The 12,452-nt window shown below is 47.2% G+C and overlaps 1 long non-coding RNA gene across 1 annotated transcript; it reads right to left on the minus strand.

The window, feature by feature from the left end:
• Window positions 1-284: 284 nt before the first annotated feature.
• LOC144726196 (uncharacterized) lies at window positions 285-8,757 on the minus strand. The gene is made up of 3 exons (XR_013587245.1): window positions 8,328-8,757; window positions 6,444-6,534; window positions 285-2,783 (listed from the first exon to the last, which is right to left on the minus strand). It is a non-coding gene; the product is annotated as an uncharacterized LOC144726196 (long non-coding RNA).
• Window positions 8,758-12,452: the final 3,695 nt, after the last annotated feature.

Consider the following 12,452-nt stretch of genomic DNA (forward strand, 5'->3'; position numbering starts at 1 on the left):
ATGTACGGTGCGAAATAAGTTAAACGTGCATACATCACATACGTGAACAACCCCCATTCTCCACTAAGTGGCGGTGATGTCACCACGGTGCTTGTGCCAACCTGAGTGCACTTTAAGGCCACATGAAGTGTCGAACGCCCGCTGGCAGGTCACGGGACAGACCCAAGTGCCATGGGTTGACCGAGATGACTGGCCGATGCACCACCTGTGCTCCCTGCTGTGCCAACATCCACCACACACACGCATACATGAATCAGCCACTTAACATCCAAACACACTGCCGGTAGCGTACGTGATCTCTTTATTTTGTCGTACGATTTCATACAAGATGCGGGTTTTCAGAGTTGCCGTCACAATAACATTCTGCAGATGTTCATGGAATGCTTCTTAGAGTCCTCATTTGCGTTTCACTCTGTCGGCCAACAGAACTCATCAGATCTTGTAGAGGCGTTTGAGGAGTTTTTTAACAAGGAGACGTTGGACGAATACACCTGCGGAATGTGAGTGGGCATCGTGTGTTGACACCCTGGAATCATTTGTAGCTTCAAAAGTCTGCAGATTAAATCAAATTATAATAAAATATATTAATAAAAATATTATATAAATACATTGAAAATAACTTACAATATATAATAAAAGTAACATTTTTTTATTTTAAGAAATGAATAAAAAATAACGAACAACAAAAAGTGAGTAGACTTATTGTTTAAAAGTTTGGGAACACGTGCGATGGCTGGCGTTGTTGTTGTCGTGCAGGTGCTGCTGCAAAGGGGAAGCGACGAAGACGATGGCTCTCCACCGCCTGCCCAACGTCCTCACCGTCTCCATCAAGCGGTACAACCTCTACGGCGTCAAGATCAACCGGGTAACGATTCTGCTCCCCCACATCGTTCTAATTAAATTATTTGACAGCCCTTTGTCAGGTCAATGCTGGAGAAAATGCCCCTCCATGTTGGAATAGGTCCGACAGATAGACTCGCCCCCCGTCATGTGACTGTAGAATTTCCACCACTTGCTCAGGGCTATAAACAGGAGATGAGCACCGTCTTCAACGCTCAAATGAGCGAGACATCACGTCATCACTTTGACGTGTAACTGAGATGGTGCCTATCTCTGCTGCCCACCCCACCACCCCTGCCGTTTCCTCTCCTAACGTTCGTCTCTGCCGCGCTGCCTCCCCCTCCTGTGCGCTGCCTGTAGAACATCACCTACCCGGAGCACCTGGACATGCAACGCTTCACCTCAACGTCTCAGGGCGAGCCCGTGATCTACTCCCTGTACTCGGTGCTGGTGCACAAGGGAGCTGACTCCAACAGGGGTCATTATTATTGCTACAATAAGGTAATTCCATTTGTTACCATCAAACAAAAACATCGCACATCTGCAATGAGCCCATAATCTTACCAATGTCCGATAGAGAAGAATAATTAAAAGTCTTGCGTCTGTTCTTGCGTCTTGATATACTCCAATCGGTGTTGTATTGTAGTGTTGTTGTAACTTTCTGACCCGCCCCTACTGGACATCTGTTTAAAAGAGCTTCGTAGACCATCGAATTCTTTCAGTACAAATAAAGATTCTGATTCTGATGAAATTGGTCCAAGGTCATCCATGCAGAAATATGTTCAGGCAGATCGTTTCGTAACTTCAGCACCATCACAGCAACCGTAACACGCTCTGCAGCTCTGACGATGGGGTGATGCTCTTTACGAACTTGTTGTCTAGAGTGTGTATTGTGTGTTGTTATTACATGTACGGAGGAATCTGGGTGCAGTTGTGTAAACATTGTAACCAAGTGTAGCTGTGCTTTGACTGTGCGCAGATCAGCGATGGACAATGGTGCTGCATGAACGACTCCATCGTGCGGCACGTCGACACCAAGGCAGTTATGAACGAGCAGGCCTACATGCTCTTCTATATTCGGTAAGTCACCTTCTCTCCCCTTCACTTTAACCTGCACTTACAACCGTCCCCCAGACCAGCTCACTGGAAAGATATTGCCTTATGCGAGCAGCAGTGTCTCCTTTAAAGGCAGGTGTTAACGGTTTGCGACGCGTTGGTGCGTGCATGCAGGTCCCCAGAATTGAACGCGCCGCCAGCGGACAGCTACTGCCCGCTGGAGCACGTCAAGGCGACGTCCCGGTCGTGCCTCAAACGGTGCCACTCGGCGAAGGTAGACCCCGGACCCAGTCTCCGGACAGCAGCTCTCCTCACCGGCGTGCAAGGTAAAGGATGGATTTGAAACGTCGCCCAGTGTGCGTGGAAATGCCCAGGGAGAATGTACACCCTGACAGCGCATCATTTTATGTTAAGGGAATGGTGAAGTACAACGATCTTCTTGTTTATACTTTAGACCGGTTTTGTTTCATTCTCCCAATGTCGAGCGGTTTGGACTTTAGCGCCATCATCTTCTTTATCTCCAGAAACCCAAGATGTTGGACCGCCCCAACGGGAACAACTGCCGGAGCCACTGCAAGTGCGACAGCAGGAACAGCAGCAGCAGCTACCGGGAACACCAGAAACGCAACAGCCGTTGCCGCTAGTCCCAGAGCAGCCACCACCACCACCCCGATCTCACAGCAGCCGCTGCCATTCCACCAGCAACCACCGCCAGTCCTGCAGCAGCCACCACCACCACCGCCGCCGGTCTCATAGAAGCTGCCGTCAGCACCACAGCAGCTGCTGCCACCGCGTGTCCCACAGCAGCCAGTCCAACAGCAGCCAGTCCAACAGCAGCCAGTCCAAGAGCAGCCACCGCCACCAGTCCCACCACAGCCACCGCCACTCTGGTCGCACAGCAGCCACCACCGGTGTAACAACTGGCACTCGCCCCACCAAGAGAAGTCGCTGGTTAAAATCCATGATCACGTGTCTAACCTCTTGCTTCCTCTCAAGATCAAACTAATTTTGAGAGACATTTTACGAAGGCACCAGGCAGAGGCTCACCATGGCGTCGCTCGCCCCCCAAAATGTACTCATCGCCGGCTCCACCACCAGCCTCTGAAATCACTTGAACATCATTGGAATCACCTTGGACTCGACATTCTCACTCCACGACCACATTCTCAACACAATAAAGAGCTGCAATCACTAGCTCAGGGCCTCATGGCACGCCCGTCCAATGCTGACCGCCGTCCGACGAGATAGAAAACATTTAAAGCAACTCTGACCTCACAATCCACGAAGAAAGAAAATATTTTGAAGTTCACTCGGTTAGTTTTCTACCTGATGACGAATGCTTGTGTTGCAATCGAAACATCGTATTCTATTATTTAATTTATGTATTTTCTACGTGACTTTACCAAAAGAACCAAAGAGTATTTACACTATGAGACCTCCTTTACCAGTGGCAAAGGAGGTGTCATAGTGTAAATGCTTACCCCGAGCACTCAATACTCTGATAGTGCGCTGTTTTTGAATTGTACGCCTTTTGGCGTCTTCTGGTCCAACACCAATGGAGACGAGGCTCTAAGAAAAGCTGTCTCGGGTGTGGACCAATCAACTTCAAGGACAGTGCATATCATTATCAGAGTGGTTTCTTTTTGTTTGCATTTTGACTGCTTGTGTTGTGGTTATTGCAAACATGATGCCTTATATAAAGGTGTCAGTTTTGTACCAGTTTAAAGGGTAAAAACCTACTACTATATTTTGCCACTGGTAAAGGAGGTCTCATAGTGTAAATGCTTACCCCGAGCTCTCAATACTCTGATAGTGCGCTGTGTTTGAGTTGTACGCCTTTTGGCGTCTTCTGGTCCAACACCAATGGAGACTAGGCTCTAAGAAAAGCTGTCTCGGGTGTGGACCAATCAACTTCAAGGACAGTGCACATCATTATCAGAGTTGTTTCTTTTTGTTTGCATTTTGACTGCTTGTGTTGTGGTTATTGCAAACATGATGCCTTATATAAAGGTGTCAGTTTTGTACCAGTTTAAAGGGTAAAAACCTACTACTATATTTTGCCACTGGTAAAGGAGGTCTCATAGTGTAAATGCTTACCCCGAGCTCTCAATACTCTGATAGTGCGCTGTTTTTGAGTTGTACGCCTTTTGGCGTCTTCTGGTCCAACACCAATGGAGACTAGGCTCTAAGAAAAGCTGTCTCGGGTGTGGACCAATCAACTTCAAGGACAGTGCATATCATTATCAGAGTTGTTTCTTTTTGTTTGCATTTTGACTGCTTGTGTTATGGTTATTGCAAACATGATGCCTTGTATAAAGGTATCAGTTTTGTACCAGTTTAAAGGGTAAAATCCTACTACTATATTTTGCCACTCGTAAAGGAGGTCTCATAGTGTAAATGCTTACCCCGAGCTCTCAATACTCTGATAGTGCGCTGTTTTTGAGTTGTACGCCTTTTGGCGTCTTCTGGTCCAACACCAATGGAGACTAGGCTCTTAGAAAAGCTGTCTCGGGTGTGGACCAATCAACTTCAAGGACAGTGCACATCATTATCAGAGTTGTTTCTTTTTGTTTGCATTTTGACTGCTTGTGTTGTGGTTATTGCAAACATGATGCCTTGTATAAAGGTGTCAGTTTTGTACCAGTTTAAAGGGTAAAAACCTACTACTATAACCAAAGAGTAATTCCTGAAGTCATGAAAGCTTCAAATCAAGTTTTAATCCAAGAAGACTTGAAAAACCCAGCACGAAAGTGCTTAAAATCACGCCACCCATTCTGGGAAACAGGAGCCGAGATCCATGCAGGCGGCACCAACCCATTATGTCTTGGGGTTGCTGTTTATTCCCTGGCCAATCGTCAAGCGAGTTGGCACCAGGAACGTTATTGTGATGGTGACCACAAAATGAACTGTCCCATAACAAATGAAGACAGAGGTTGCATCCTCCGCAACGCGAGGCCGGAGTGCGGTCTCAGTGAGGTCGTGCAAGGTATTCCCGTACGGTTCTTGTCTCTGTTCATTTAAAATGCGGGGCTTTTATTTCGTGTTCTCTCGGGGATTTAAAAAGTCACCGCTGTTGCAAAGTATTTATTTATTTATTGAACTGTGAATACGTCGGCATTTTTTAAACTACATATCTGTTACTCTTTTTTTACGTACGGGGCGTGCACATTTCAATGGACACGCTAACCGTAGCGCCAAGCCGTTACCACGTGAAATATACGGATAAATGATGAACTTCGCCAAGCACTTTATTTCCATCGTCCATGATACCTCCAGAAACAGTAGTTTCTGAAATCGTGAATGTAGATCGGTGACACTTCGGTCTCCTCGGGGTTTTTATCGTTTGTACAAAAGCAGCTCAAAGTGTGGGAAGGGAAAGCGAGATTAATGTTTTCCAGAGATTTTGTCTACCTCGTTTTGTATTTGCACTTGACATCAATATATACTTGTCGTGACAAAACTGGTCTCGTTCCCATTTCTTACTTTGCCATCGCAGTGTGTGTGTGTATGTGTCTTTGTGTGTGGGTGTATGTGTGTGTATGGGTGTGGATGTGTGTGTATGTGTCTGGTTATGTGTGTGTGTATGTGTTTATGTGTGTATTTATGTGTGTATATATGTGCGTGTGCTCGCTAACAGCACTTGCCCCAACAGCCTGATTGTCTATATGGGGGATCTTTGTCTTTGTATGTCTGTGTGCACGTGTTTGTGTGTGTGTGTTTATGTTTAACTTCTTTAGCACCGTACACAGCCAACAGTGCTAATCTGAGGTATGGGGGAACGACAACAAACTAAACACAAAAGGCAGAAGTGGCGTGCAACTAGCACAGGAGTACACTTGTGTACACGTGCATTTGCTGTACTTGTCAGAAATGTTTGTGGGTAAGAGGTCAAAACCGCGTTGGTGACCTAATTAAATGTTGAATATAAAAAGTGGATAAAAGGTAAAGGTACAGCCCCTGCGGTTGTTCACGCCACTGCCGGCAAATGGGGCCTCCACGAGAGGGAGCTGCAGAGAGCCCCTGTGAGGGTAATTGGTACTACTCCTCCACACTGGTCAGGACGTCTTGGAAGATGAGGTCGTCAAATATAAAGTTAGATATACCTGCCGCTTACAACATTTGACCGTAATGCGTTCGGTGGCGATGCGTTTCTTGCTGGGCCCAAATCCAGGGCGGCGTGTGAAGAAAAACGGGGCCCAGAGAATGTTGACTCCAGCACTGGGGGGGTGCCGGTACACTGGGACAACTGCTGTGGGTGCGGTTTCTCAATCGCCCAGCCACGTGGAGGAGTCGCCACTGATATGAAACGCAACGTCATCGTCTCATCTAATCAACCCGTTCACCCGTGAAGCGGTGGCCCGGCCGTTAGCGCACACTGACCACTGCCAGCTAAGTTCGATTCCCGGCCACGGCTAACGTCAGTGCTGAGTGACATCTGAACAGATCTTTGGGCTGCCTCACCTTCACACCAACTCATACTGACCAGCGTGGTGAAGTATGACCAAACACCCCCCCCCATTTACTGACACAGAGTGGGGGGCTCTTACCTCCGCTGTGGATTGACAGAGGGCCGCCATCTATGCTGAGCCCACGCCAGTATAATCGCAGCATCCCTCTGCAATTGCTCTGCTGTGACACCTGAAGGCACACAAACACACAAGTGGGTGGCCAGGTGCAGGGAGGGTGACGTCTCATTCAATGAATAAAAAACGAAAGGGAACCCGCCACGGATATTCACCAAGCGGCAATGAGAGCGTCGTGGTGATGCTGCAGCTGTCAGAAACCCGCCACACGATGCAGTGCGGGCACGAGTTGACAATTTAAACCCCACACATCCACTACTTTCCTTGTCAACACCCTCAGCATTAAATTAACATTGCAGAATTTTATAGTTCAAACATTCAATGATCGTCCTACACTAAGTGGTCATTTAATTATCGTTTTACGAGTCATACGATTTAACAACGCAAACATTTAAAAGATCGTTACTCAAACGCTACAGCTATTGAGAGAGCTACTGTGGAATTCTGCTAAATCCAAGAAAAGTAACTTAATGGAAAATTCTGCATTTTTATAGTAATGGTTTGAAAAGGATTTCGCACAGTTAATGATGCAACTACTGGCTCAGGGCAACCGCAGCTCAAGTGTGAACGCCTTCACTATTAGAGGGGTGACCCTGCAGGGTTAAGTAGAGATCTCTATCCCACCCTGTATAGAGCAGTCAACGAGTGTTTAATACTGAGAACTACTCAGCGCACACGGCGGCAAGAGCGCACTTTATGAATGGAATCGGTCATCATTGACGAATGTTGGGGTCTTTTTCGATTTAAAGCTTTCGTGACTGCAGGGATTCATATTCTTGGTTATTTCGGTAAAGTCACGTAGAAGGGAAATAATAAAATAATAAAAACAAACAATACAATTCTCACGACGTTTCGATTGCAACACAAGCAATCATCATCAGGTGTGAAACACACAGCAAGAAAATTGAGGTTTTCACACCTGATGATGATTGCTTGTGTTGCAATCGAAACGTCGTGAGAATTTAATTGTTTTATTTTTATTACTTTATTATTCTTAGGTTTTTTCGGTACCGAAAAAACCGAAAAAACCTAAGAATATGATTCCTTGCAGTCACGAAAGCTTCAAATCTAGAATTATTACTTTATTATTTTCCTTCTACGTGACTTTACCGAAAGAACCAATAATATGAATCCCTGCAGTCACAAATGCTTTAAATCGAAATTGTTGCGTTTTAGCAAATAGCCCCAGGGTCACCCAGTTCCACTCGATATTCAGCTCGAGTTGGACCGAACATTCGGGTCAGAAGGCCAGTCGAGAGGGTCGCACGCATCTTCAATGGAGCCTCCATCAAGGCATTGTTGTATTTCCCGATGGGCCAGAGCAGCAACTGATGCCACCCAAAGGTAACGAAACCTTTTAACGTAGCGGCCGTCACGTAATTCACTTTCATCGACCATATCGAGATGAGCACTGCAGTCAGGATCACGGCAGATGTTCTGTGTACGTGGAGTGGTGGTGCTGTTATTTTTACTGTTATTTTATTTCAACCACGTAAGTCCCACTGAGCTACAAAGCGCTTTTATAAGAAGCGACCTAGCCACAGATGATAGCTCAACAAAGTGGCTTCTCGTGTGGACATTTAGAGCAGCCACATATTCTCAACACGTCGATTCTAAATGTGGATGGGAACACCGCAGCACTGGGAGAGAAATCCACGCGACCACGTGGAGAGAGACACCGCAGACTCCAAATCTACAGCAGCAGCAGGCGTCGGGGTCGAACCCACGACCTCCTGCACACCGGGCGAGGTAGTTAACATCTCCTAGCCACCGTGGCGACCCGAAGCCTTCATCCAGCAGTGGACTGCCAACACGGCATGGGGCATCACTGCGGGTCTACAAAGGTACCTGGTTGGAGGATGTGGAGCTGAGTGGACTTGCCGATGAGCGGTTCCGGCGGTGTCAAGATCGGCCTCTGTGGAGGAGGAGGAGGCTCGTGAGGGACGCTCACAACAACGAGCGGAGAGGCGGGCGGCTAAAACGCGGCGAGTTGGCACAGCTGGTGGCGTCTGCAGCCATCTCGAGTCGGTCAACCCCATGGCACCTGCAAGGTTCTGTCCCGTGACCTCCTGTCAGCGAGCCTTCGACACTTCGCGTGGCCTAAGAGTGCACCTAGCCTGGCACCAACGCCGCGGGGACGTCACCGCCACTTAGTGGCGAATGGTGACGGCTGCTGCTGTTGTTGTTGATGCCGCTTGTGTGGACTGTCCTACTGTACGTTGACTTCGATGATTTTCCGTGGGGGAGGTGGGACCAGCGATGGACGAGTCCATGTTGGGAGTTGGTGTAGGGGGGGGGGATTTGTTGTTCCCTTGCCCACGTGACCTCGTGGTGTGAATGCCCCTCCCTCTCTTTCTCTGTCTCCACGTGGCATGGGGCGGAGGAGGAGAGGGAGGCCGGGCACGTGACAGCTGCAGCGACGAGGCTGTCCGCCTGTGGGTGGCTGCTGCAGCGCGCCAGCTGCTGTGCCCCCTCTGCCTGGAGAAGTCCTCTAAGCCCGTGGTCATCCTGCCCTGCCACCTGTATACTCGCCCGCACTCTCACCTGTACTCAGCTGCACGCACACTCACCTGTATACTCACCTGTGCGTTGACTCGCCTGCACGCTTACATGTACATGCACCTGCACTCACGCCTGTACATTCACCTGCACTCACGCCTGTACACTCACCTGCATTCTCACATGGACACTCAACTGCACTCTCGCCTGTAGACTCGCCTCCACGCTCACTCACATGTACACTCACCTGCACAGTTAACGTGCAGGTGAGAGTACAGGCGAGCATGCAGGTGAGTATACATGTGAGTGAGCGTGCAGGTAAGTGTACATGTGAGTGAGCGAGGAGGCGAGTGTATATGTGCATGAGCGTGCAGGTGAGTGTCCAGGCGAGAGTGCAGGCGAGTGTACAGGTGAGTGTACATGTGACATTCACCTGCACGCTCACCTGTACACTGAACTGCACTCTCACCTGTACACTCACCTCCACGCTCACTCACATGTACACTCACCTACACTCTCACTTGTACACTCACCTGCAATATTTTCTTAGCGATGGCGCACAAACATATCTTAACACGCGGGACTTTTCACCGTCCGTCTGTTCGGGGGTATTTTGACGCAGTTTTTTGTGTTCGTTTGACGGGACATGGGGAGGGGGGGATAGGTGGGGTGGGGTGGTTGTGGTTAAAGTTCACAAAACTCGTGCATGTTCTTCACAACTTTGCTTCAGTGTCGGGGTCAACTCGACTGCGCACCGTGTATTTAAAAGCTTGTACTCTTTAACACAATTACGCTCGGATGCTACTGGATATTGGACAAGGCGTAACTTTGATGATGATGATTATTATTTAAACAATCTCTTTATTTTTCAGTTATTGGAAGAAAAAACATAAGGGATGTACACCGGCTGCTAATTTTGAAGACGCACGTGACTACGATTCCATTCTGAGATCATGGAGATCATCATTGAGATGATCATGGAGATCACCATCGAGATGATCATGGAGATGACTATCGAGATGACCATCGAAATGATATTGGAGATGACTATCGAGATGACCATCGAGATGGCCATCGAGCTGATCATGGAGATGATCATGGAGATGACCATCGAGATGATTATAGAGATTATTATGGAGATGACCATCAAGATGACCAATGATATGCCCATCAAGATGACCATAGAGATAATCATGGAAATGACCATGGAGATGACCATGGAGATGACCATCGAGATGATTATGTAGATGATCATGAAAATGACCATCGAGATGACCATGGAGATGATCATGGATATGACCATCGAGATGACCATGGAGATGATCATCAATATCATCGTGGAGATGACCATGGAGATGACGATCGAGATCACTATCGAGATGATCATGGAGATGATCATGCAGATGATCATAGAGATGTTCATGGAGATGAGCATAGAGATGACCATCGAGATGACCATCGATATGATCATGGAGATGATCATGGAGATAACCATCGAGATATTCATGGAGATGAGCATGGAGATGACTATCGAGGTGACCATCGAGATGATTATGGAGATGACCATCGAGATGACCATCGAGATGATTATGGAGATGACCATGGAGATGACCATCGAGATGACCATGGAGATGACCATCGAGATGATCATAGAGATGACAATGGAAATGACCATCGAGATGATCTTGGAGATGACCATCGAGATGATCATGGAGATGACTATCGAGATGACCATCGAGATGACCATCGAGCTGATCATAGAGATGATCATGGAGACGACCATCGAGATGTTCATGAAGATGAACATGGAGATGACCATCGAGATGACCATCGAGCTGATCATAGAGATGATCATGGAGATGACCATCGAGATGTTCATGGAGATGAGCATGGAGATGACCATCGAGATGACCATCGATATGATCATAGAGATGATCATGGAGATAACCATCGAGATGTTCATGGAGATGAGCATGGAGATGACCATCGAGATGACCATCGAGCTGATCATAGAGATGATCATGGAGATGACCATCGAGATGTTCATGGAGATGATCTTGAAGATGACCTTCAAGATGATCATGGAGATGACCATCGAGATGACCATGGAGATGACCATCGAGATGATCATCGAGATGACAATGGAAATGACCTTCGAGATGACCATCGAGATGATCATGGAGATGACCATCGAGATGATCATGGAGATGACTATCGAGATGACCATCGATATGATCATGGATGACTATCGAGATGACCATCGAGATGACCATCGAGCTGATCATGGAGATGATAATGGAGATGACTATCGAGATGATTATGGAGATTATTATGGAGATGACCATCAAGATGACCAATGAGATTCCCATCAAGATGACCATAGAGATAATCATGGAAATGACCATGGAGATGACCATGGAGATGACCATCGAGATGATCATCGAGATGACCATGGAGATGACTATCGAGATGACCATCGAGATGATTATGTAGATGATCATGGAGATGACCATCGAGATGACCATGGAGATGATCATGGATATGACCATCAAGATGACCATGGAGATGACGATCGAGATCACCATCGAGATGATCATGGAGATGATCATGGAGATGATCATGGAGATGGCCATCGATATGATCATGGAGATGATCATGCAGATGATCATAGAGATGTTCATGGAGATGAGCATAGAGATGACCATCGAGATGACCATCAATATGATCATGGAGATGATCATGGAGATAACCATCGAGATATTCATGGAGATGAGCATGGAGATGACTATCGAGGTGACCATCGAGATGATTATGGAGATGACCATCGAGATGACAATCGAGATGATTATGGAGATGACCATGGAGATGACCATCGAGATGACCATGGAGATGACCATCGAGATGATCATAGAGATGACAATGGAAATGACCATCGAGATGATCTTGGAGATGACCATCGAGATGATCATGGAGATGACTATCGAGATGACCATCGAGATGACCATCGAGCTGATCATAGAGATGATCATGGAGACGACCATCGAGATGTTCATGAAGATGAGCATGGAGATGACCATCGAGATGACCATCGAGCTGATCATAGAGATGATCATGGAGACGACCATCGAGATGTTCATGAAGATGAGCATGGAGATGACCATCGAGATGACCATCGAGCTGATCATAGAGATGAACATGGAGATGACCATCGAGATGTTCATGGAGATGAGCATGGAGATGACCATCGAGATGACCATCGATATGATCATAGAGATGATCATGGAGATAACCATCGAGATGTTCATGGAGATGAGCATGGAGATGACCATCGAGATGACCATCGAGCTGATCATAGAGATGATCATGGAGATGACCATCGAGATGTTCATGGAGATGAGCATGGAGATGACCATCGAGATGACCATCGATATGATCATGAAGATGACCATCGAGATGACCATCGAGAAGATCATG

Source organism: Lampetra planeri, chromosome 23 (assembly GCF_965212315.1).
Source record: "Lampetra planeri chromosome 23, kcLamPlan1.2.h2, whole genome shotgun sequence".
Classification (NCBI taxonomy): domain Eukaryota; kingdom Metazoa; phylum Chordata; class Hyperoartia; order Petromyzontiformes; family Petromyzontidae; genus Lampetra; species Lampetra planeri.